General features: G+C 42.0%; 23 non-coding genes across 23 annotated transcripts; all 23 read left to right on the plus strand.

Moving 5' to 3' along the window:
* The first annotated feature begins 1,125 nt into the window (after positions 1-1,125).
* On the plus strand, positions 1,126-1,197 carry TRNAW-CCA (transfer RNA tryptophan (anticodon CCA)). Its single transcript has one exon. It is a non-coding gene; the product is annotated as a tRNA-Trp (tRNA).
* Positions 1,198-2,917: 1,720 nt separating this feature from the next.
* TRNAW-CCA (transfer RNA tryptophan (anticodon CCA)) lies at positions 2,918-2,989 on the plus strand. The gene has a single exon. It is a non-coding gene; the product is annotated as a tRNA-Trp (tRNA).
* A 798-nt stretch (positions 2,990-3,787) lies between these two features.
* TRNAL-AAG (transfer RNA leucine (anticodon AAG)) lies at positions 3,788-3,869 on the plus strand. Its single transcript has one exon. It is a non-coding gene; the product is annotated as a tRNA-Leu (tRNA).
* An 836-nt stretch (positions 3,870-4,705) lies between these two features.
* On the plus strand, positions 4,706-4,777 carry TRNAW-CCA (transfer RNA tryptophan (anticodon CCA)). The gene has a single exon. It is a non-coding gene; the product is annotated as a tRNA-Trp (tRNA).
* An 808-nt stretch (positions 4,778-5,585) lies between these two features.
* Positions 5,586-5,667, plus strand: TRNAL-AAG (transfer RNA leucine (anticodon AAG)). The gene has a single exon. It is a non-coding gene; the product is annotated as a tRNA-Leu (tRNA).
* An 834-nt stretch (positions 5,668-6,501) lies between these two features.
* Positions 6,502-6,573, plus strand: TRNAW-CCA (transfer RNA tryptophan (anticodon CCA)). Its single transcript has one exon. It is a non-coding gene; the product is annotated as a tRNA-Trp (tRNA).
* A 798-nt stretch (positions 6,574-7,371) lies between these two features.
* Positions 7,372-7,453, plus strand: TRNAL-AAG (transfer RNA leucine (anticodon AAG)). Its single transcript has one exon. It is a non-coding gene; the product is annotated as a tRNA-Leu (tRNA).
* Positions 7,454-8,289: 836 nt separating this feature from the next.
* On the plus strand, positions 8,290-8,361 carry TRNAW-CCA (transfer RNA tryptophan (anticodon CCA)). The gene has a single exon. It is a non-coding gene; the product is annotated as a tRNA-Trp (tRNA).
* Positions 8,362-9,159: 798 nt separating this feature from the next.
* On the plus strand, positions 9,160-9,241 carry TRNAL-AAG (transfer RNA leucine (anticodon AAG)). The gene has a single exon. It is a non-coding gene; the product is annotated as a tRNA-Leu (tRNA).
* An 836-nt stretch (positions 9,242-10,077) lies between these two features.
* Positions 10,078-10,149, plus strand: TRNAW-CCA (transfer RNA tryptophan (anticodon CCA)). The gene has a single exon. It is a non-coding gene; the product is annotated as a tRNA-Trp (tRNA).
* A 798-nt stretch (positions 10,150-10,947) lies between these two features.
* Positions 10,948-11,029, plus strand: TRNAL-AAG (transfer RNA leucine (anticodon AAG)). Its single transcript has one exon. It is a non-coding gene; the product is annotated as a tRNA-Leu (tRNA).
* Positions 11,030-11,865: 836 nt separating this feature from the next.
* On the plus strand, positions 11,866-11,937 carry TRNAW-CCA (transfer RNA tryptophan (anticodon CCA)). Its single transcript has one exon. It is a non-coding gene; the product is annotated as a tRNA-Trp (tRNA).
* Positions 11,938-12,735: 798 nt separating this feature from the next.
* Positions 12,736-12,817, plus strand: TRNAL-AAG (transfer RNA leucine (anticodon AAG)). The gene has a single exon. It is a non-coding gene; the product is annotated as a tRNA-Leu (tRNA).
* An 836-nt stretch (positions 12,818-13,653) lies between these two features.
* Positions 13,654-13,725, plus strand: TRNAW-CCA (transfer RNA tryptophan (anticodon CCA)). Its single transcript has one exon. It is a non-coding gene; the product is annotated as a tRNA-Trp (tRNA).
* An 800-nt stretch (positions 13,726-14,525) lies between these two features.
* Positions 14,526-14,607, plus strand: TRNAL-AAG (transfer RNA leucine (anticodon AAG)). Its single transcript has one exon. It is a non-coding gene; the product is annotated as a tRNA-Leu (tRNA).
* An 836-nt stretch (positions 14,608-15,443) lies between these two features.
* On the plus strand, positions 15,444-15,515 carry TRNAW-CCA (transfer RNA tryptophan (anticodon CCA)). The gene has a single exon. It is a non-coding gene; the product is annotated as a tRNA-Trp (tRNA).
* Positions 15,516-16,315: 800 nt separating this feature from the next.
* TRNAL-AAG (transfer RNA leucine (anticodon AAG)) lies at positions 16,316-16,397 on the plus strand. The gene has a single exon. It is a non-coding gene; the product is annotated as a tRNA-Leu (tRNA).
* A 1,707-nt stretch (positions 16,398-18,104) lies between these two features.
* On the plus strand, positions 18,105-18,186 carry TRNAL-AAG (transfer RNA leucine (anticodon AAG)). The gene has a single exon. It is a non-coding gene; the product is annotated as a tRNA-Leu (tRNA).
* An 836-nt stretch (positions 18,187-19,022) lies between these two features.
* Positions 19,023-19,094, plus strand: TRNAW-CCA (transfer RNA tryptophan (anticodon CCA)). The gene has a single exon. It is a non-coding gene; the product is annotated as a tRNA-Trp (tRNA).
* Positions 19,095-19,895: 801 nt separating this feature from the next.
* On the plus strand, positions 19,896-19,977 carry TRNAL-AAG (transfer RNA leucine (anticodon AAG)). The gene has a single exon. It is a non-coding gene; the product is annotated as a tRNA-Leu (tRNA).
* An 836-nt stretch (positions 19,978-20,813) lies between these two features.
* Positions 20,814-20,885, plus strand: TRNAW-CCA (transfer RNA tryptophan (anticodon CCA)). The gene has a single exon. It is a non-coding gene; the product is annotated as a tRNA-Trp (tRNA).
* Positions 20,886-21,686: 801 nt separating this feature from the next.
* TRNAL-AAG (transfer RNA leucine (anticodon AAG)) lies at positions 21,687-21,768 on the plus strand. The gene has a single exon. It is a non-coding gene; the product is annotated as a tRNA-Leu (tRNA).
* Positions 21,769-22,604: 836 nt separating this feature from the next.
* On the plus strand, positions 22,605-22,676 carry TRNAW-CCA (transfer RNA tryptophan (anticodon CCA)). The gene has a single exon. It is a non-coding gene; the product is annotated as a tRNA-Trp (tRNA).
* The last annotated feature ends 313 nt before the right edge of the window (positions 22,677-22,989 follow it).

Below are 22,989 nucleotides of genomic sequence, written 5' to 3' on the forward strand. Positions count from 1 at the left end.
TTTTAGAATTGATCTAGTTTTCTTGTATTTTTGCCGTCCTGTAGAGGTGAAGGCGCTCTAAATGAGCTATGCCGCCAGCAGTGCCACATGAGTGTGGAAAGATATTGTCGGGACTTGCAACCTTTTGACAAGAAAGAAAATGAAATGATCAGAACGCTGCCAAATGGCGTGCGTGTTGTGAGTACACAGCCGCCGGAAACATGCGCAGGTAGCGTGGCCGAGCGGTCTAAGGCGCTGGATTAAGGCTCCAGTCTCTTCGGGGGCGTGGGTTCGAATCCCACCGCTGCAATCAAGCTCCTTTTTTCTTCCATAAACGCATCACGCCGTTTGAATACCGCTTCCTTATTTGCCACAAGGTGCAACTTACGTAGGCTTGGAAATGCACTTGTTTCATACTCCTTTGATATTTAAACATGGAACAGTATCACAGAAAGTTACAAAAGTAATTCAGGATGAAAAGAAGACTCAGGTTCAACCATTCACCCACCCTTCTTCCCCTTGTTGTTCCAAATGAAGGAGAAAGGGAAAAAAATGAAAGACCTGAAGTCATTTTCAATTGTGCCCCAAATTGGGAAGCAGGATTCCTTTAGAACTCCATATTTGCATTTCCGATTTCTCCTTGGATCAACAAGCTGTGTCACAATACCCACTTTAGATACTATAGTGGCATAGTTTCCAGCTTTGCCACAAGAACATCGAGGCCATCCTCAAATACATCTACTGAATGCCATAAAACACCTTCTTTAGGAAGAGAATTTAACATCTTTCTTCTCACTTGAAAGAGGCCACAAATTGTCCTAAATATAAAGCTAGCAAAGAGTAAGTCACGTGGAGAATTCCACACCATGCACGATTCACCCCAGCATTTGCATGTTCCATTGTAATGTAATTAAACCGGTATGGCTTCACATTGCCGCAAACACAGAAACTGGCTAGCTGGTGCCTTTCTGTTTGGCTTTGCCTTCAATTACAGTGGTATTGTGCTGAAAAGAAAAGTACTTATTTTCTTTCCTCTTTAGGCTGAATATTTAATATGTCAGAATCTATCTAATTTTATGTCGGTTGGGGGAAATAACCTACCTTTGTTGGCTACTCTGTTGACGACCACTCCCACCTGCACAGTGAGACCTCGTGGCGCAACGGTAGCGCGTCTGACTCCAGATCAGAAGGTTGCGTGTTCAAATCACGTCGGGGTCATGCTGCTTTTGCTTTGGAGAAGAATAAGCACAGATCTCTTGTCATACCAGAGTTGGATAAAAAGCGCAAGGCACACGCCCCATTCTTAGCATGCTTAGCATATATTATCTATATATCCCGTACTTGGATTATTTCATTATGTTGATGGCCAAAACTGGAAAAGTCCTGCTGATCTACAGTAGGTAAAATTGACATGCTGCAGGATTCCTGAATGTTTCAAATGAATTCTGTGGTTTTTAACCTGGGGGTCGGGAACCAAAAATAGAGTCCTCTTGTTAATTTAGCGTGTCATTTTAAGGGTTCCTCCTTTTTTTTTTGCTTTACTCCCAGTCAAAACAGGTTCATGAATTGATTTCCTAGAGGCAGCATTTGAATGCTGAATACTGGGCACAGCACTTTCCCTATGCTGGTGGTGAATTGTTATCTTGTGTTTGCACCTGTTGGTGGTCATTTGACACGCTAGCAGCTTTCACCTGAATGTAACATGAGGAACTTGCGCTTCAAACTCTTTTGATATATATATATATATATATATTTATATATATTAGGATAATATTTGTTCTGTGTGAGAATAAATAGAGGGGGATGTGTAATATTTTAGAATTGATCTAGTTTTCTTGTATTTTTGCCGTCCTGTAGAGGTGAAGGCGCTCTAAATGAGCTATGCCGCCAGCAGTGCCACATGAGTGTGGAAAGATATTGTCGGGACTTGCAACCTTTTGACAAGAAAGAAAATGAAATGATCAAAACACTGCCAAATGGCGTGCGTGTTGTGAGTACACAGCCGCCGGAAACATGCGCAGGTAGCGTGGCCGAGCGGTCTAAGGCGCTGGATTAAGGCTCCAGTCTCTTCGGGGGCGTGGGTTTGAATCCCACCGCTGCCATCAAGCTCCTTTTTTCTTCCATAAACGCATCACGCCGTTTGAATACCGCTTCCTTATTTGCCACAAGGTGCAACTTACGTAGGCTTGGAAATGCACTTGTTTCATACTCCTTTGATATTTAAACATGGAACAGTATCACAGAAAGTTACAAAAGTAATTCAGGATGAAAAGAAGACTCAGGTTCAACCATTCACCCACCCTTCTTCCCCTTGTTGTTCCAAATGAAGGAGAAAGGGAAAAAAATGAAAGACCTGAAGTCATTTTCAATTGTGCCCCAAATTGGTAAGCAGGATTCCTTTAGAACTCCATATTTGCATTTCCGATTTCTCCTTGGATCAACAAGCTGTGTCACAATACCCACTTTAGATACTATAGTGGCATAGTTTCCAGCTTTGCCACAAGAACATCGAGGCCATCCTCAAATACATCTACTGAATGCCATAAAACACCTTCTTTAGGAAGAGAATTTAACATCTTTCTTCTCACTTGAAAGAGGCCACAAATTGTCCTAAATATAAAGCTAGCAAAGAGTAAGTCACGTGGAGAATTCCACACCATGCACGATTCACCCCAGCATTTGCATGTTCCATTGTAATGTAATTAAACCGGTATGGCTTCACATTGCAGCAAACACAGAAACTGGCTAGCTGGTGCCTTTCTGTTTGGCTTTGCCTTCAATTACAGTGGTATTGTGCTGAAAAGAAAAGTACTTATTTTCTTTCCTCTTTAGGCTGAATATTTAATATGTCAGAATCTATCTAATTTTATGTCGGTTGGGGGAAATAACCTACCTTTGTTGGCTACTCTGTTGACGACCACACCCACCTGCACAGTGAGACCTCGTGGCGCAACGGTAGCGCGTCTGACTCCAGATCAGAAGGTTGCATGTTCAAATCACGCCGGGGTCATGCTGCTTTTGCTTTGGAGAAGAATAAGCACAGATCTCTTGTCATACCAGAGTTGGATAAAAAGCGCAAGGCACACGCCCCATTCTTAGCATGCTTAGCATATATTATCTATATATCCCGTACTTGGATTATTTCATTATGTTGATGGCCAAAACTGGAAAAGTCCTGCTGATCTACAGTAGGTAAAATTGACATGCTGCAGGATTCCTGACTGTTTCAAATGAATTCTGTGGTTTTTAACCTGGGGGTCGGGACCCAAAAATAGAGTCCTCTTGTTAATTTAGCGTGTCATTTTAAGGGTTCCTCCTTTTTTTTTTGCTTTACTCCCAGTCAAAACAGGTTCATGAATTGATTTCCTAGAGGCAGCATTTGAATGCTGAATACTGGGCACAGCACTTTCCCTATGCTGGTGGTGAATTGTTATCTTGTGTTTGCACCTGTTGGTGGTCATTTGACACGCTAGCAGCTTTCACCTGAATGTAACACGAGGAACTTGCGCTTCAAACTCTTTTGATATATATATATATATATTTATATATATTAGGATAATATTTGTTCTGTGTGAGAATAAATAGAGGGGGATGTGTAATATTTTAGAATTGATCTAGTTTTCTTGTATTTTTGCCGTCCTGTAGAGGTGAAGGCGCTCTAAATGAGCTATGCCGCCAGCAGTGCCACATGAGTGTGGAAAGATATTGTCGGGACTTGCAACCTTTTGACAAGAAAGAAAATGAAATGATCAGAACGCTGCCAAATGGCGTGCGTGTTGTGAGTACACAGCCGCCGGAAACATGCGCAGGTAGCGTGGCCGAGCGGTCTAAGGCGCTGGATTAAGGCTCCAGTCTCTTCGGGGGCGTGGGTTCGAATCCCACCGCTGCCATCAAGCTCCTTTTTTCTTCCATAAACGCATCACGCCGTTTGAATACCGCTTCCTTATTTGCCACAAGGTGCAACTTACGTAGGCTTGGAAATGCACTTGTTTCATACTCCTTTGATATTTAAACATGGAACAGTATCACAGAAAGTTACAAAAGTAATTCAGGATGAAAAGAAGACTCAGGTTCAACCATTCACCCACCCTTCTTCCCCTTGTTGTTCCAAATGAAGGAGAAAGGGAAAAAAATGAAAGACCTGAAGTCATTTTCAATTGTGCCCCAAATTGGGAAGCAGGATTCCTTTAGAACTCCATATTTGCATTTCCGATTTCTCCTTGGATCAACAAGCTGTGTCACAATACCCACTTTAGATACTATAGTGGCATAGTTTCCAGCTTTGCCACAAGAACATCGAGGCCATCCTCAAATACATCTACTGAATGCCATAAAACACCTTCTTTAGGAAGAGAATTTAACATCTTTCTTCTCACTTGAAAGAGGCCACAAATTGTCCTAAATATAAAGCTAGCAAAGAGTAAGTCACGTGGAGAATTCCACACCATGCACGATTCACCCCAGCATTTGCATGTTCCATTGTAATGTAATTAAACCGGTATGGCTTCACATTGCCGCAAACACAGAAACTGGCTAGCTGGTGCCTTTCTGTTTGGCTTTGCCTTCAATTACAGTGGTATTGTGCTGAAAAGAAAAGTACTTATTTTCTTTCCTCTTTAGGCTGAATATTTATTTTGTCAGAATCTATCTAATTTTATGTCGGTTGGGGGAAATAACCTACCTTTGTTGGCTACTCTCTTGACGACCACTCCCACCTGCACAGTGAGACCTCGTGGCGCAACGGTAGCGCGTCTGACTCCAGATCAGAAGGTTGCGTGTTCAAATCACGTCGGGGTCATGCTGCTTTTGCTTTGGAGAAGAATAAGCACAGATCTCTTGTCATACCAGAGTTGGATAAAAAGCGCAAGGCACACGCCCCATTCTTAGCATGCTTAGCATATATTATCTATATATCCCGTACTTGGATTATTTCATTATGTTGATGGCCAAAACTGGAAAAGTCCTGCTGATCTACAGTAGGTAAAATTGACATGCTGCAGGATTCCTGACTGTTTCAAATGAATTCTGTGGTTTTTAACCTGGGGGTCGGGACCCAAAAATAGAGTCCTCTTGTTAATTTAGCGTGTCATTTTAAGGGTTCCTCCTTTTTTTTTTGCTTTACTCCCAGTCAAAACAGGTTCATGAATTGATTTCCTAGAGGCAGCATTTGAATGCTGAATACTGGGCACAGCACTTTCCCTATGCTGGTGGTGAATTGTTATCTTGTGTTTGCACCTGTAGGTGGTCATTTGACACGCTAGCAGCTTTCACCTGAATGTAACACGAGGAACTTGCGCTTCAAACTCTTTTGATATATATATATATATATATATATATATTTATATATATTAGGATAATATTTGTTCTGTGTGAGAATAAATAGAGGGGGATGTGTAATATTTTAGAATTGATCTAGTTTTCTTGTATTTTTGCCGTCCTGTAGAGGTGAAGGCGCTCTAAATGAGCTATGCCGCCAGCAGTGCCACATGAGTGTGGAAAGATATTGTCGGGACTTGCAACCTTTTGACAAGAAAGAAAATGAAATGATCAGAACGCTGCCAAATGGCGTGCGTGTTGTGAGTACACAGCCGCCAGAAACATGCGCAGGTAGCGTGGCCGAGCGGTCTAAGGCGCTGGATTAAGGCTCCAGTCTCTTCGGGGGCGTGGGTTCGAATCCCACCGCTGCCATCAAGCTCCTTTTTTCTTCCATAAACGCATCACGCCGTTTGAATACCGCTTCCTTATTTGCCACAAGGTGCAACTTACGTAGGCTTGGAAATGCACTTGTTTCATACTCCTTTGATCTTTAAACATGGAACAGTATCACAGAAAGTTACAAAAGTAATTCAGGATGAAAAGAAGACTCAGGTTCAACCATTCACCCACCCTTCTTCCCCTTGTTGTTCCAAATGAAGGAGAAAGGGAAAAAAATGAAAGACCTGAAGTCATTTTCAATTGTGCCCCAAATTGGGAAGCAGGATTCCTTTAGAACTCCATATTTGCATTTCCGATTTCTCCTTGGATCAACAAGCTGTGTCACAATACCCACTTTAGATACTATAGTGGCATAGTTTCCAGCTTTGCCACAAGAACATCGAGGCCATCCTCAAATACATCTACTGAATGCCATAAAACACCTTCTTTAGGAAGAGAATTAAACATCTTTCTTCTCACTTGAAAGAGGCCACAAATTGTCCTAAATATAAAGCTAGCAAAGAGTAAGTCACGTGGAGAATTCCACACCATGCACGATTCACCCCAGCATTTGCATGTTCCATTGTAATGTAATTAAACCGGTATGGCTTCACATTGCCGCAAACACAGAAACTGGCTAGCTGGTGCCTTTCTGTTTGGCTTTGCCTTCAATTACAGTGGTATTGTGCTGAAAAGAAAAGTACTTATTTTCTTTCCTCTTTAGGCTGAATATTTAATATGTCAGAATCTATCTAATTTTATGTCGGTTGGGGGAAATAACCTACCTTTGTTGGCTACTCTGTTGACGACCACTCAACTGCACAGTGAGACCTCGTGGCGCAACGGTAGCGCGTCTGACTCCAGATCAGAAGGTTGCGTGTTCAAATCACGTCGGGGTCATGCTGCTTTTGCTTTGGAGAAGAATAAGCACAGATCTCTTGTCATACCAGAGTTGGATAAAAAGCGCAAGGCACACGCCCCATTCTTAGCATGCTTAGCATATATTATCTATATATCCCGTACTTGGATTATTTCATTATGTTGATGGCCAAAACTGGAAAAGTCCTGCTGATCTACAGTAGGTAAAATTGACATGCTGCAGGATTCCTGACTGTTTCAAATGAATTCTGTGGTTTTTAACCTGGGGGTCGGGACCCAAAAATAGAGTCCTCTTGTTAATTTAGCGTGTCATTTTAAGGGTTCCTCCTTTTTTTTTTGCTTTACTCCCAGTCAAAACAGGTTCATGAATTGATTTCCTAGAGGCAGCATTTGAATGCTGAATACTGGGCACAGCACTTTCCCTATGCTGGTGGTGAATTGTTATCTTGTGTTTGCACCTGTTGGTGGTCATTTGACACGCTAGCAGCTTTCACCTGAATGTAACACGAGGAACTTGCGCTTCAAACTCTTTTGATATATATATATATATATTTATATATATTAGGATAATATTTGTTCTGTGTGAGAATAAATAGAGGGGGATGTGTAATATTTTAGAATTGATCTAGTTTTCTTGTATTTTTGCCGTCCTGTAGAGGTGAAGGCGCTCTAAATGAGCTATGCCGCCAGCAGTGCCACATGAGTGTGGAAAGATATTGTCGGGACTTGCAACCTTTTGACAAGAAAGAAAATGAAATGATCAGAACGCTGCCAAATGGCGTGCGTGTTGTGAGTACACAGCCGCCGGAAACATGCGCAGGTAGCGTGGCCGAGCGGTCTAAGGCGCTGGATTAAGGCTCCAGTCTCTTCGGGGGCGTGGGTTCGAATCCCACCGCTGCCATCAAGCTCCTTTTTTCTTCCATAAACGCATCACGCCGTTTGAATACCGCTTCCTTATTTGCCACAAGGTGCAACTTACGTAGGCTTGGAAATGCACTTGTTTCATACTCCTTTGATATTTAAACATGGAACAGTATCACAGAAAGTTACAAAAGTAATTCAGGATGAAAAGAAGACTCAGGTTCAACCATTCACCCACCCTTCTTCCCCTTGTTGTTCCAAATGAAGGAGAAAGGGAAAAAAATGAAAGACCTGAAGTCATTTTCAATTGTGCCCCAAATTGGGAAGCAGGATTCCTTTAGAACTCCATATTTGCATTTCCGATTTCTCCTTGGATCAACAAGCTGTGTCACAATACCCACTTTAGATACTATAGTGGCATAGTTTCCAGCTTTGCCACAAGAACATCGAGGCCATCCTCAAATACATCTACTGAATGCCATAAAACACCTTCTTTAGGAAGAGAATTTAACATCTTTCTTCTCACTTGAAAGAGGCCACAAATTGTCCTAAATATAAAGCTAGCAAAGAGTAAGTCACGTGGAGAATTCCACACCATGCACGATTCACCCCAGCATTTGCATGTTCCATTGTAATGTAATTAAACCGGTATGGCTTCACATTGCCGCAAACACAGAAACTGGCTAGCTGGTGCCTTTCTGTTTGGCTTTGCCTTCAATTACAGTGGTATTGTGCTGAAAAGAAAAGTACTTATTTTCTTTCCTCTTTAGGCTGAATATTTAATATGTCAGAATCTATCTAATTTTATGTCGGTTGGGGGAAATAACCTACCTTTGTTGGCTACTCTGTTGACGACCACTCCCACCTGCACAGTGAGACCTCGTGGCGCAACGGTAGCGCGTCTGACTCCAGATCAGAAGGTTGCGTGTTCAAATCACGTCGGGGTCATGCTGCTTTTGCTTTGGAGAAGAATAAGCACAGATCTCTTGTCATACCAGAGTTGGATAAAAAGCGCAAGGCACACGCCCCATTCTTAGCATGCTTAGCATATATTATCTATATATCCCGTACTTGGATTATTTCATTATGTTGATGGCCAAAACTGGAAAAGTCCTGCTGATCTACAGTAGGTAAAATTGACATGCTGCAGGATTCCTGACTGTTTCAAATGAATTCTGTGGTTTTTAACCTGGGGGTCGGGACCCAAAAATAGAGTCCTCTTGTTAATTTAGCGTGTCATTTTAAGGGTTCCTCCTTTTTTTTTTGCTTTACTCCCAGTCAAAACAGGTTCATGAATTGATTTCCTAGAGGCAGCATTTGAATGCTGAATACTGGGCACAGCACTTTCCCTATGCTGGTGGTGAATTGTTATCTTGTGTTTGCACCTGTTGGTGGTCATTTGACACGCTAGCAGCTTTCACCTGAATGTAACACGAGGAACTTGCGCTTCAAACTCTTTTGATATATATATATATATATTTATATATATTAGGATAATATTTGTTCTGTGTGAGAATAAATAGAGGGGGATGTGTAATATTTTAGAATTGATCTAGTTTTCTTGTATTTTTGCCGTCCTGTAGAGGTGAAGGCGCTCTAAATGAGCTATGCCGCCAGCAGTGCCACATGAGTGTGGAAAGATATTGTCGGGACTTGCAACCTTTTGACAAGAAAGAAAATGAAATGATCAGAACGCTGCCAAATGGCGTGCGTGTTGTGAGTACACAGCCGCCGGAAACATGCGCAGGTAGCGTGGCCGAGCGGTCTAAGGCGCTGGATTAAGGCTCCAGTCTCTTCGGGGGCGTGGGTTCGAATCCCACCGCTGCCATCAAGCTCCTTTTTTCTTCCATAAACGCATCACGCCGTTTGAATACCGCTTCCTTATTTGCCACAAGGTGCAACTTACGTAGGCTTGGAAATGCACTTGTTTCATACTCCTTTGATATTTAAACATGGAACAGTATCACAGAAAGTTACAAAAGTAATTCAGGATGAAAAGAAGACTCAGGTTCAACCATTCACCCACCCTTCTTCCCCTTGTTGTTCCAAATGAAGGAGAAAGGGAAAAAAATGAAAGACCTGAAGTCATTTTCAATTGTGCCCCAAATTGGGAAGCAGGATTCCTTTAGAACTCCATATTTGCATTTCCGATTTCTCCTTGGATCAACAAGCTGTGTCACAATACCCACTTTAGATACTATAGTGGCATAGTTTCCAGCTTTGCCACAAGAACATCGAGGCCATCCTCAAATACATCTACTGAATGCCATAAAACACCTTCTTTAGGAAGAGAATTTAACATCTTTCTTCTCACTTGAAAGAGGCCACAAATTGTCCTAAATATAAAGCTAGCAAAGAGTAAGTCACGTGGAGAATTCCACACCATGCACGATTCACCCCAGCATTTGCATGTTCCATTGTAATGTAATTAAACCGGTATGGCTTCACATTGCCGCAAACACAGAAACTGGCTAGCTGGTGCCTTTCTGTTTGGCTTTGCCTTCAATTACAGTGGTATTGTGCTGAAAAGAAAAGTACTTATTTTCTTTCCTCTTTAGGCTGAATATTTATTTTGTCAGAATCTATCTAATTTTATGTCGGTTGGGGGAAATAACCTACCTTTGTTGGCTACTCTCTTGACGACCACTCCCACCTGCACAGTGAGACCTCGTGGCGCAACGGTAGCGCGTCTGACTCCAGATCAGAAGGTTGCGTGTTCAAATCACGTCGGGGTCATGCTGCTTTTGCTTTGGAGAAGAATAAGCACAGATCTCTTGTCATACCAGAGTTGGATAAAAAGCGCAAGGCACACGCCCCATTCTTAGCATGCTTAGCATATATTATCTATATATCCCGTACTTGGATTATTTCATTATGTTGATGGCCAAAACTGGAAAAGTCCTGCTGATCTACAGTAGGTAAAATTGACATGCTGCAGGATTCCTGACTGTTTCAAATGAATTCTGTGGTTTTTAACCTGGGGGTCGGGACCCAAAAATAGAGTCCTCTTGTTAATTTAGCGTGTCATTTTAAGGGTTCCTCCTTTTTTTTTTGCTTTACTCCCAGTCAAAACAGGTTCATGAATTGATTTCCTAGAGGCAGCATTTGAATGCTGAATACTGGGCACAGCACTTTCCCTATGCTGGTGGTGAATTGTTATCTTGTGTTTGCACCTGTTGGTGGTCATTTGACACGCTAGCAGCTTTCACCTGAATGTAACACGAGGAACTTGCGCTTCAAACTCTTTTGATATATATATATATATATTTATATATATTAGGATAATATTTGTTCTGTGTGAGAATAAATAGAGGGGGATGTGTAATATTTTAGAATTGATCTAGTTTTCTTGTATTTTTGCCGTCCTGTAGAGGTGAAGGCGCTCTAAATGAGCTATGCCGCCAGCAGTGCCACATGAGTGTGGAAAGATATTGTCGGGACTTGCAACCTTTTGACAAGAAAGAAAATGAAATGATCAGAACGCTGCCAAATGGCGTGCGTGTTGTGAGTACACAGCCGCCGGAAACATGCGCAGGTAGCGTGGCCGAGCGGTCTAAGGCGCTGGATTAAGGCTCCAGTCTCTTCGGGGGCGTGGGTTCGAATCCCACCGCTGCCATCAAGCTCCTTTTTTCTTCCATAAACGCATCACGCCGTTTGAATACCGCTTCCTTATTTGCCACAAGGTGCAACTTACGTAGGCTTGGAAATGCACTTGTTTCATACTCCTTTGATATTTAAACATGGAACAGTATCACAGAAAGTTACAAAAGTAATTCAGGATGAAAAGAAGACTCAGGTTCAACCATTCACCCACCCTTCTTCCCCTTGTTGTTCCAAATGAAGGAGAAAGGGAAAAAAATGAAAGACCTGAAGTCATTTTCAATTGTGCCCCAAATTGGGAAGCAGGATTCCTTTAGAACTCCATATTTGCATTTCCGATTTCTCCTTGGATCAACAAGCTGTGTCACAATACCCACTTTAGATACTATAGTGGCATAGTTTCCAGCTTTGCCACAAGAACATCGAGGCCATCCTCAAATACATCTACTGAATGCCATAAAACACCTTCTTTAGGAAGAGAATTTAACATCTTTCTTCTCACTTGAAAGAGGCCACAAATTGTCCTAAATATAAAGCTAGCAAAGAGTAAGTCACGTGGAGAATTCCACACCATGCACGATTCACCCCAGCATTTGCATGTTCCATTGTAATGTAATTAAACCGGTATGGCTTCACATTGCCGCAAACACAGAAACTGGCTAGCTGGTGCCTTTCTGTTTGGCTTTGCCTTCAATTACAGTGGTATTGTGCTGAAAAGAAAAGTACTTATTTTCTTTCCTCTTTAGGCTGAATATTTAATATGTCAGAATCTATCTAATTTTATGTCAGTTGGGGGAAATAACCTTCCTTTGTTGGCTACTCTGTTGACGACCACTCCCACCTGCACAGTGAGACCTCGTGGCGCAACGGTAGCGCGTCTGACTCCAGATCAGAAGGTTGCGTGTTCAAATCACGTCGGGGTCATGCTGCTTTTGCTTTGGAGAAGAATAAGCACAGATCTCTTGTCATACCAGAGTTGGATAAAAAGCGCAAGGCACACGCCCCATTTTTAGCATGCTTAGCATATATTATCTATATATCCCGTACTTGGATTATTTCATTATGTTGATGGCCAAAACTGGAAAAGTCCTGCTGATCTACAGTAGGTAAAATTGACATGCTGCAGGATTCCTGACTGTTTCAAATGAATTCTGTGGTTTTTAACCTGGGGGTCGGGACCCAAAAATAGAGTCCTCTTGTTAATTTAGCGTGTCATTTTAAGGGTTCCTCCTTTTTTTTTTGCTTTACTCCCAGTCAAAACAGGTTCATGAATTGATTTCCTAGAGGCAGCATTTGAATGCTGAATACTGGGCACAGCACTTTCCCTATGCTGGTGGTGAATTGTTATCTTGTGTTTGCACCTGTTGGTGGTCATTTGACACGCTAGCAGCTTTGACCTGAATGTAACACGAGGAACTTGCGCTTCAAACTCTTTTGATATATATATATATATATTTATATATATTAGGATAATATTTGTTCTGTGTGAGAATAAATAGAGGGGGATGTGTAATATTTTAGAATTGATCTAGTTTTCTTGTATTTTTGCCGTCCTGTAGAGGTGAAGGCGCTCTAAATGAGCTATGCCGCCAGCAGTGCCACATGAGTGTGGAAAGATATTGTCGGGACTTGCAACCTTTTGACAAGAAAGAAAATGAAATGATCAGAACGCTGCCAAATGGCGTGCGTGTTGTGAGTACACAGCCGCCGGAAACATGCGCAGGTAGCGTGGCCGAGCGGTCTAAGGCGCTGGATTAAGGCTCCAGTCTCTTCGGGGGCGTGGGTTCGAATCCCACCGCTGCCATCAAGCTCCTTTTTTCTTCCATAAACGCATCACGCCGTTTGAATACCGCTTCCTTATTTGCCACAAGGTGCAACTTACGTAGGCTTGGAAATGCACTTGTTTCATACTCCTTTGATCTTTAAACATGGAACAGTATCACAGAAAGTTACAAAAGTAATTCAGGATGAAAAGAAGACTCAGGTTCAACCATTCACCCACACTTCTTCCCCTTGTTGTTCCAAATGAAGGAGAAAGGGAAAAAAATGAAAGACCTGAAGTCATTTTCAATTGTGCCCCAAATTGGTAAGCAGGATTCCTTTAGAACTCCATATTTGCATTTCCGATTTCTCCTTGGATCAACAAGCTGTGTCACAATACCCACTTTAGATACTATAGTGGCATAGTTTCCAGCTTTGCCACAAGAACATCGAGGCCATCCTCAAATACATCTACTGAATGCCATAAAACACCTTCTTTAGGAAGAGAATTTAACATCTTTCTTCTCACTTGAAAGAGGCCACAAATTGTCCTAAATATAAAGCTAGCAAAGAGTAAGTCACGTGGAGAATTCCACACCATGCACGATTCACCCCAGCATTTGCATGTTCCATTGTAATGTAATTAAACCGGTATGGCTTCACATTGCCGCAAACACAGAAACTGGCTAGCTGGTGCCTTTCTGTTTGGCTTTGCCTTCAATTACAGTGGTATTGTGCTGAAAAGAAAAGTACTTATTTTCTTTCCTCTTTAGGCTGAATATTTAATATGTCAGAATCTATCTAATTTTATGTCGGTTGGGGGAAATAACCTACCTTTGTTGGCTACTCTGTTGACGACCACTCCCACCTGCACAGTGAGACCTCGTGGCGCAACGGGAGCGCGTCTGACTCCAGATCAGAAGGTTGCGTGTTCAAATCACGTCGGGGTCATGCTGCTTTTGCTTTGGAGAAGAATAAGCACAGATCTCTTGTCATACCAGAGTTGGATAAAAAGCGCAAGGCACACGCCCCATTCTTAGCATGCTTAGCATATATTATCTATATATCCCGTACTTGGATTATTTCATTATGTTGATGGCCAAAACTGGAAAAGTCCTGCTGATCTACAGTAGGTAAAATTGACATGCTGCAGGATTCCTGACTGTTTCAAATTAATTCTGTGGTTTTTAACCTGGGGGTCGGGACCCAAAAATAGAGTCCTCTTGTTAATTTAGCGTGTCATTTTAAGGGTTCCTCCTTTTTTTTTTGCTTTACTCCCAGTCAAAACAGGTTCATGAATTGATTTCCTAGAGGCAGCATTTGAATGCTGAATACTGGGCACAGCACTTTCCCTATGCTGGTGGTGAATTGTTATCTTGTGTTTGCACCTGTTGGTGGTCATTTGACACGCTAGCAGCTTTCACCTGAATGTAACACGAGGAACTTGCGCTTCAAACTCTTTTGATATATATATATATATATATTTATATATATTAGGATAATATTTGTTCTGTGTGAGAATAAATAGAGGGGGATGTGTAATATTTTAGAATTGATCTAGTTTTCTTGTATTTTTGCCGTCCTGTAGAGGTGAAGGCGCTCTAAATGAGCTATGCCGCCAGCAGTGCCACATGAGTGTGGAAAGATATTGTCGGGACTTGCAACCTTTTGACAAGAAAGAAAATGAAATGATCAGAACGCTGCCAAATGGCGTGCGTGTTGTGAGTACACAGCCGCCGGAAACATGCGCAGGTAGCGTGGCCGAGCGGTCTAAGGCGCTGGATTAAGGCTCCAGTCTCTTCGGGGGCGTGGGTTCGAATCCCACCGCTGCCATCAAGCTCCTTTTTTCTTCCATAAACGCATCACGCCGTTTGAATACCGCTTCCTTATTTGCCACAAGGTGCAACTTACGTAGGCTTGGAAATGCACTTGTTTCATACTCCTTTGATATTTAAACATGGAACAGTATCACAGAAAGTTACAAAAGTAATTCAGGATGAAAAGAAGACTCAGGTTCAACCATTCACCCACTCTTCTTCCCCTTGTTGTTCCAAATGAAGGAGAAAGGGAAAAAAATGAAAGACCTGAAGTCATTTTCAATTGTGCCCCAAATTGGGAAGCAGGATTCCTTTAGAACTCCATATTTGCATTTCCGATTTCTCCTTGGATCAACAAGCTGTGTCACAATACCCACTTTAGATACTATAGTGGCATAGTTTCCAGCTTTGCCACAAGAACATCGAGGCCATCCTCAAATACATCTACTGAATGCCATAAAACACCTTCTTTAGGAAGAGAATTTAACATCTTTCTTCTCACTTGAAAGAGGCCACAAATTGTCCTAAATATAAAGCTAGCAAAGAGTAAGTCACGTGGAGAATTCCACACCATGCACGATTCACCCCAGCATTTGCATGTTCCATTGTAATGTAATTAAACCGGTATGGCTTCACATTGCCGCAAACACAGAAACTGGCTAGCTGGTGCCTTTCTGTTTGGCTTTGCCTTCAATTACAGTGGTATTGTGCTGAAAAGAAAAGTACTTATTTTCTTTCCTCTTTAGGCGGAATATTTAATATGTCAGAATCTATCTAATTTTATGTCGGTTGGGGGAAATAACCTTCCATTGTTGGCTACTCTGTTGACGACCACTCCCACCTGCACAGTGAGACCTCGTGGCGCAACGGTAGCGCGTCTGACTCCAGATCAGAAGGTTGCGTGTTCAAATCACGTCGGGGTCATGCTGCTTTTGCTTTGGAGAAGAATAAGCACAGATCTCTTGTCATACCAGAGTTGGATAAAAAGCGCAAGGCACACGCCCCATTCTTAGCATGCTTAGCATATATTATCTATATATCCCGTACTTGGATTATTTCATTATGTTGATGGCCAAAACTGGAAAAGTCCTGCTGATCTACAGTAGGTAAAATTGACATGCTGCAGGATTCCTGACTGTTTCAAATGAATTCTGTGGTTTTTAACCTGGGGGTCGGGACCCAAAAATAGAGTCCTCTTGTTAATTTAGCGTGTCATTTTAAGGGTTCCTCCTTTTTTTTTTGCTTTACTCCCAGTCAAAACAGGTTCATGAATTGATTTCCTAGAGGCAGCATTTGAATGCTGAATACTGGGCACAGCACTTTCCCTATGCTGGTGGTGAATTGTTATCTTGTGTTTGCACCTGTTGGTGGTCATTTGACACGCTAGCAGCTTTCACCTGAATGTAACACGAGGAACTTGCGCTTCAAACTCTTTTGATATATATATATATATATATTTATATATATTAGGATAATATTTGTTCTGTGTGAGAATAAATAGAGGGGGATGTGTAATATTTTAGAATTGATCTAGTTTTCTTGTATTTTTGCCGTCCTGTAGAGGTGAAGGCGCTCTAAATGAGCTATGCCGCCAGCAGTGCCACATGAGTGTGGAAAGATATTGTCGGGACTTGCAACCTTTTGACAAGAAAGAAAATGAAATGATCAGAACGCTGCCAAATGGCGTGCGTGTTGTGAGTACACAGCCGCCGGAAACATGCGCAGGTAGCGTGGCCGAGCGGTCTAAGGCGCTGGATTAAGGCTCCAGTCTCTTCGGGGGCGTGGGTTCGAATCCCACCGCTGCCATCAAGCTCCTTTTTTCTTCCATAAACGCATCACGCCGTTTGAATACCGCTTCCTTATTTGCCACAAGGTGCAACTTACGTAGGCTTGGAAATGCACTTGTTTCATACTCCTTTGATATTTAAACATGGAACAGTATCACAGAAAGTTACAAAAGTAATTCAGGATGAAAAGAAGACTCAGGTTCAACCATTCACCCACCCTTCTTCCCCTTGTTGTTCCAAATGAAGGAGAAAGGGAAAAAAATGAAAGACCTGAAGTCATTTTCAATTGTGCCCCAAATTGGGAAGCAGGATTCCTTTAGAACTCCATATTTGCATTTCCGATTTCTCCTTGGATCAACAAGCTGTGTCACAATACCCACTTTAGATACTATAGTGGCATAGTTTCCAGCTTTGCCACAAGAACATCGAGGCCATCCTCAAATACATCTACTGAATGCCATAAAACACCTTCTTTAGGAAGAGAATTTAACATCTTTCTTCTCACTTGAAAGAGGCCACAAATTGTCCTAAATATAAAGCTAGCAAAGAGTAAGTCACGTGGAGAATTCCACACCATGCACGATTCACCCCAGCATTTGCATGTTCCATTGTAATGTAATTAAACCGGTATGGCTTCACATTGCCGCAAACACAGAAACTGGCTAGCTGGTGCCTTTCTGTTTGGCTTTGCCTTCAATTACAGTGGTATTGTGCTGAAAAGAAAAGTACTTATTTTCTTTCCTCTTTAGGCTGAATATTTTTTGTCAGAATCTATCTAATTTTATGTCGGTTGGGGGAAATAACCTACCTTTGTTGGCTACTCTCTTGACGACCACTCCCACCTGCACAGTGAGACCTCGTGGCGCAACGGTCGCGCGTCTGACTCCAGATCAGGAGGTTGCGTGTTCAAATCACGTCGGGGTCATGCTTCTTTTGCTTTGGAGAAGAATAAGCACAGATCTCTTGTCATACCAGAGTTGGATAAAAAGCGCAAGGCACACGCCCCATTCTTAGCATGCTTAGCATATATTATCTATATATCCCGTACTTGGATTATTTCATTATGTTGATGGCCAAAACTGGAAAAGTCTTGCTGATCTACAGTAGGTAAAATTGACATGCTGCAGGATTCCTGACTGTTTCAAATGAATTCTGTGGTTTTTAACCTGGGGGTCGGGACCCAAAAATAGAGTCCTCTTGTTAATTTAGCGTGTCATTTTAAGGGTTCCTCCTTTTTTTTTTTGCTTTACTCCCAGTCAAAACAGGTTCATGAATTGATTTCCTAGAGGCAGCATTTGAATGCTGAATACTGGGCACAGCACTTTCCCTATGCTGGTGGTGAATTGTTATCTTGTGTTTGCACCTGTTGGTGGTCATTTGACACGCTAGCAGCTTTCACCTGAATGTAACACGAGGAACTTGCGCTTCAAACTCTTTTGATATATATATATATATATATTTATATATATTAGGATATAATTTGTTCTGTGTGAGAATAAATAGAGGGGGATGTGAAATATTTTAGAATTGATCTAGTTTTCTTGTATTTTTGCCGTCCTGTAGAGGTGAAGGCGCTCTAAATGAGCTATGCCGCCAGCAGTGCCGCATGAGTGTGGAAAGATATTGTCGGGACTTGCAACCTTTTGACAAGAAAGAAAATGAAATGATCAGAACGCTGCCAAATGGCGTGCGTGTTGTGAGTACACAGCCGCCAGAAACATGCGCAGGTAGCGTGGCCGAGCGGTCTAAGGCGCTGGATTAAGGCTCCAGTCTCTTCGGGGGCGTGGGTTCGAATCCCACCGCTGCCATCAAGCTCCTTTTTTCTTCCATAAACGCATCACGCCGTTTGAATACCGCTTCCTTATTTGCCACAAGGTGCAACTTACGTAGGCTTGGAAATGCACTTGTTTCATACTCCTTTGATCTTTAAACATGGAACAGTATCACAGAAAGTAACAAAAGTAATTCAGGATGAAAAGAAGACTCAGGTTCAACCATTCACCCACACTTCTTCCCCTTGTTGTTCCAAATGAAGGAGAAAGGAAAAAAAATGAAAGACCTGAAGTCATTTTCAATTGTGCCCCAAATTGGGAAGCAGGATTCCTTTAGAACTCCATATTTGCATTTCCGATTTCTCCTTGGATCAACAAGCTGTGTCACAATACCCACTTTAGATACTATAGTGGCATAGTTTCCAGCTTTGCCACAAGAACATCGAGGCCATCCTCAAATACATCTACTGAATGCCATAAAACACCTTCTTTAGGAAGAGAATTTAACATCTTTCTTCTCACTTGAAAGAGGCCACAAATTGTCCTAAATATAAAGCTAGCAAAGAGTAAGTCACGTGGAGAATTCCACACCATGCACGATTCACCCCAGCATTTGCATGTTCCATTGTAATGTAATTAAACCGGTATGGCTTCACATTGCCGCAAACACAGAAACTGGCTAGCTGGTGCCTTTCTGTTTGGCTTTGCCTTCAATTACAGTGGTATTGTGCTGAAAAGAAAAGTACTTATTTTCTTTCCTCTTTAGGCTGAATATTTAATATGTCAGAATCTATCTAATTTTATGTCGGTTGGGGGAAATAACCTACCTTTGTTGGCTACTCTGTTGACGACCACTCCCACCTGCACAGTGAGACCTCGTGGCGCAACGGTAGCGCGTCTGACTCCAGATCAGAAGGTTGCGTGTTCAAATCACGTCGGGGTCATGCTGCTTTTGCTTTGGAGAAGAATAAGCACAGATCTCTTGTCATACCAGAGTTGGATAAAAAGCGCAAGGCATACGCCCCATTCTTAGCATGCTTAGCATATATTATCTATATATCCCGTACTTGGATTATTTCATTATGTTGATGGCCAAAACTGGAAAAGTCCTGCTGATCTACAGTAGGTAAAATTGACATGCTGCAGGATTCCTGACTGTTTCAAATGAATTCTGTGGTTTTTAACCTGGGGGTCGGGACCCAAAAATAGAGTCCTCTTGTTAATTTAGCGTGTCATTTTAAGGGTTCCTCCTTTTTTTTTGCTTTACTCCCAGTCAAAACAGGTTCATGAATTGATTTCCTAGAGGCAGCATTTGAATGCTGAATACTGGGCACAGCACTTTCCCTATGCTGGTGGTGAATTGTTATCTTGTGTTTGCACCTGTAGGTGGTCATTTGACACGCTAGCAGCTTTCACCTGAATGTAACACGAGGAACTTGCGCTTCAAACTCTTTTGATATATATATATATATATATATTTATATATATTAGGATAATATTTGTTCTGTGTGAGAATAAATAGAGGGGGATGTGTAATATTTTAGAATTGATCTAGTTTTCTTGTATTTTTGCCGTCCTGTAGAGGTGAAGGTGCTCTAAATGAGCTATGCCGCCAGCAGTGCCACATGTGTGTGGAAAGATATTGTCGGGACTTGCAACCTTTTGACAAGAAAGAAAATGAAATGATCAGAACGCTGCCAAATGGCGTGCGTGTTGTGAGTACACAGCCACCAGAAATATGCGCAGGTAGCGTGGCCGAGCGGTCTAAGGCGCTGGATTAAGGCTCCAGTCTCTTCGGGGGCGTGGGTTCGAATCCCACCGCTGCCATCAAGCTCCTTTTTTCTTCCATAAACGCATCACGCCGTTTGAATACCGCTTCCTTATTTGCCACAAGGTGCAACTTACGTAGGCTTGGAAATGCACTTGTTTCATACTCCTTTGATCTTTAAACATGGAACAGTATCACAGAAAGTTACAAAAGTAATTCAGGATGAAAAGAAGACTCAGGTTCAACCATTCACCCACCCTTCTTCCCCTTGTTGTTCCAAATGAAGGAGAAAGGGAAAAAAATGAAAGACCTGAAGTCATTTTCAATTGTGCCCCAAATTGGGAAGCAGGATTCCTTTAGAACTCCATATTTGCATTTCCGATTTCTCCTTGGATCAACAAGCTGTGTCACAATACCCACTTTAGATACTATAGTGGCATAGTTTCCAGCTTTGCCACAAGACCATCGAGGCCATCCTCAAATACATCTACTGAATGCCATAAAACACCTTCTTTAGGAAGAGAATTTAACATCTTTCTTCTCACTTGAAAGAGGCCACAAATTGTCCTAAATATAAAGCTAGCAAAGAGTAAGTCACGTGGAGAATTCCACACCATGCACGATTCACCCCAGCATTTGCATGTTCCATTGTAATGTAATTAAACCGGTATGGCTTCACATTGCCGCAAACACAGAAACTGGCTAGCTGGTGCCTTTCTGTTTGGCTTTGCCTTCAATTACAGTGGTATTGTGCTGAAAAGAAAAGTACTTATTTTCTTTCCTCTTTAGGCTGAATATTTAATATGTCAGAATCTATCTAATTTTATGTCAGTTGGGGGAAATAACCTACCTTTGTTGGCTACTCTGTTGACGACCACTCCCACCTGCACAGTGAGACCTCGTGGCGCAACGGTAGCGCGTCTGACTCCAGATCAGAAGGTTGCGTGTTCAAATCACGTCGGGGTCATGCTGCTTTTGCTTTGGAGAAGAATAAGCACAGATATCTTGTCATACCAGAGTTGGATAAAAAGCGCAAGGCACACGCCCCATTCTTAGCATGCTTAGCATATATTATCTATATATCCCGTACTTGGATTATTTCATTATGTTGATGGCCAAAACTGGAAAAGTCCTGCTGATCTACAGTAGGTAAAATTGACATGCTGCAGGATTCCTGACTGTTTCAAATGAATTCTGTGGTTTTTAACCTGGGGGTCGGGACCCAAAAATAGAGTCCTCTTGTTAATTTAGCGTGTCATTTTAAGGGTTCCTCCTTTTTTTTTTTGCTTTACTCCCAGTCAAAACAGGTTCATGAATTGATTTCCTAGAGGCAGCATTTGAATGCTGAATACTGGGCACAGCACTTTCCCTATGCTGGTGGTGAATTGTTATCTTGTGTTTGCACCTGTTGGTGGTCATTTGACACGCTAGCAGCTTTCACCTGAATGTAACACGAGGAACTTGCGCTTCAAACTCTTTTGATATATATATATATATATATTTATATATATTAGGATATAATTTGTTCTGTGTGAGAATAAATAGAGGGGGATGTGTAATATTTTAGAATTGATCTAGTTTTCTTGTATTTTTGCCGTCCTGTAGAGGTGAAGGCGCTCTAAATGAGCTATGCCGCCAGCAGTGCCGCATGAGTGTGGAAAGATATTGTCGGGACTTGCAACCTTTTGACAAGAAAGAAAATGAAATGATCAGAACGCTGCCAAATGGCGTGCGTGTTGTGAGTACACAGCCGCCAGAAACATGCGCAGGTAGCGTGGCCGAGCGGTCTAAGGCGCTGGATTAAGGCTCCAGTCTCTTCGGGGGCGTGGGTTCGAATCCCACCGCTGCCATCAAGCTCCTTTTTTCTTCCATAAACGCATCACGCCGTTTGAATACCGCTTCCTTATTTGCCACAAGGTGCAACTTACGTAGGCTTGGAAATGCACTTGTTTCATACTCCTTTGATCTTTAAACATGGAACAGTATCACAGAAAGTAACAAAAGTAATTCAGGATGAAAAGAAGACTCAGGTTCAACCATTCACCCACCCTTCTTCCCCTTGTTGTTCCAAATGAAGGAGAAAGGAAAAAAAATGAAAGACCTGAAGTCATTTTCAATTGTGCCCCAAATTGGGAAGCAGGATTCCTTTAGAACTCCATATTTGCATTTCCGATTTCTCCTTGGATCAACAAGCTGTGTCACAATACCCACTTTAGATACTATAGTGGCATAGTTTCCAGCTTTGCCACAAGAACATCGAGGCCATCCTCAAATACATCTACTGAATGCCATAAAACACCTTCTTTAGGAAGAGAATTTAACATCTTTCTTCTCACTTGAAAGAGGCCACAAATTGTCCTAAATATAAAGCTAGCAAAGAGTAAGTCACGTGGAGAATTCCACACCATGCACGATTCACCCCAGCATTTGCATGTTCCATTGTAATGTAATTAAACCGGTATGGCTTCACATTGCCGCAAACACAGAAACTGGCTAGCTGGTGCCTTTCTGTTTGGCTTTGCCTTCAATTACAGTGGTATTGTGCTGAAAAGAAAAGTACTTATTTTCTTTCCTCTTTAGGCTGAATATTTAATATGTCAGAATCTATCTAATTTTATGTCGGTTGGGGGAAATAACCTACCTTTGTTGGCTACTCTGTTGACGACCACTCCCACCTGCACAGTGAGACCTCGTGGCGCAACGGTAGCGCGTCTGACTCCATATCAGAAGGTTGCGTGTTCAAATCACGTCGGGGTCATGCTGCTTTTGCTTTGGAGAAGAATAAGCACAGATCTCTTGTCATACCAGAGTTGGATAAAAAGCGCAAGGCATACGCCCCATTCTTAGCATGCTTAGCATATATTATCTATATATCCCGTACTTGGATTATTTCATTATGTTGATGGCCAAAACTGGAAAAGTCCTGCTGATCTACAGTAGGTAAAATTGACATGCTGCAGGATTCCTGACTGTTTCAAATGAATTCTGTGGTTTTTAACCTGGGGGTCGGGACCCAAAAATAGAGTCCTCTTGTTAATTTAGCGTGTCATTTTAAGGGTTCCTCCTTTTTT

Source organism: Pelobates fuscus, chromosome 3 (assembly GCF_036172605.1).
Source record: "Pelobates fuscus isolate aPelFus1 chromosome 3, aPelFus1.pri, whole genome shotgun sequence".
Lineage (NCBI taxonomy): Eukaryota > Metazoa > Chordata > Amphibia > Anura > Pelobatidae > Pelobates > Pelobates fuscus.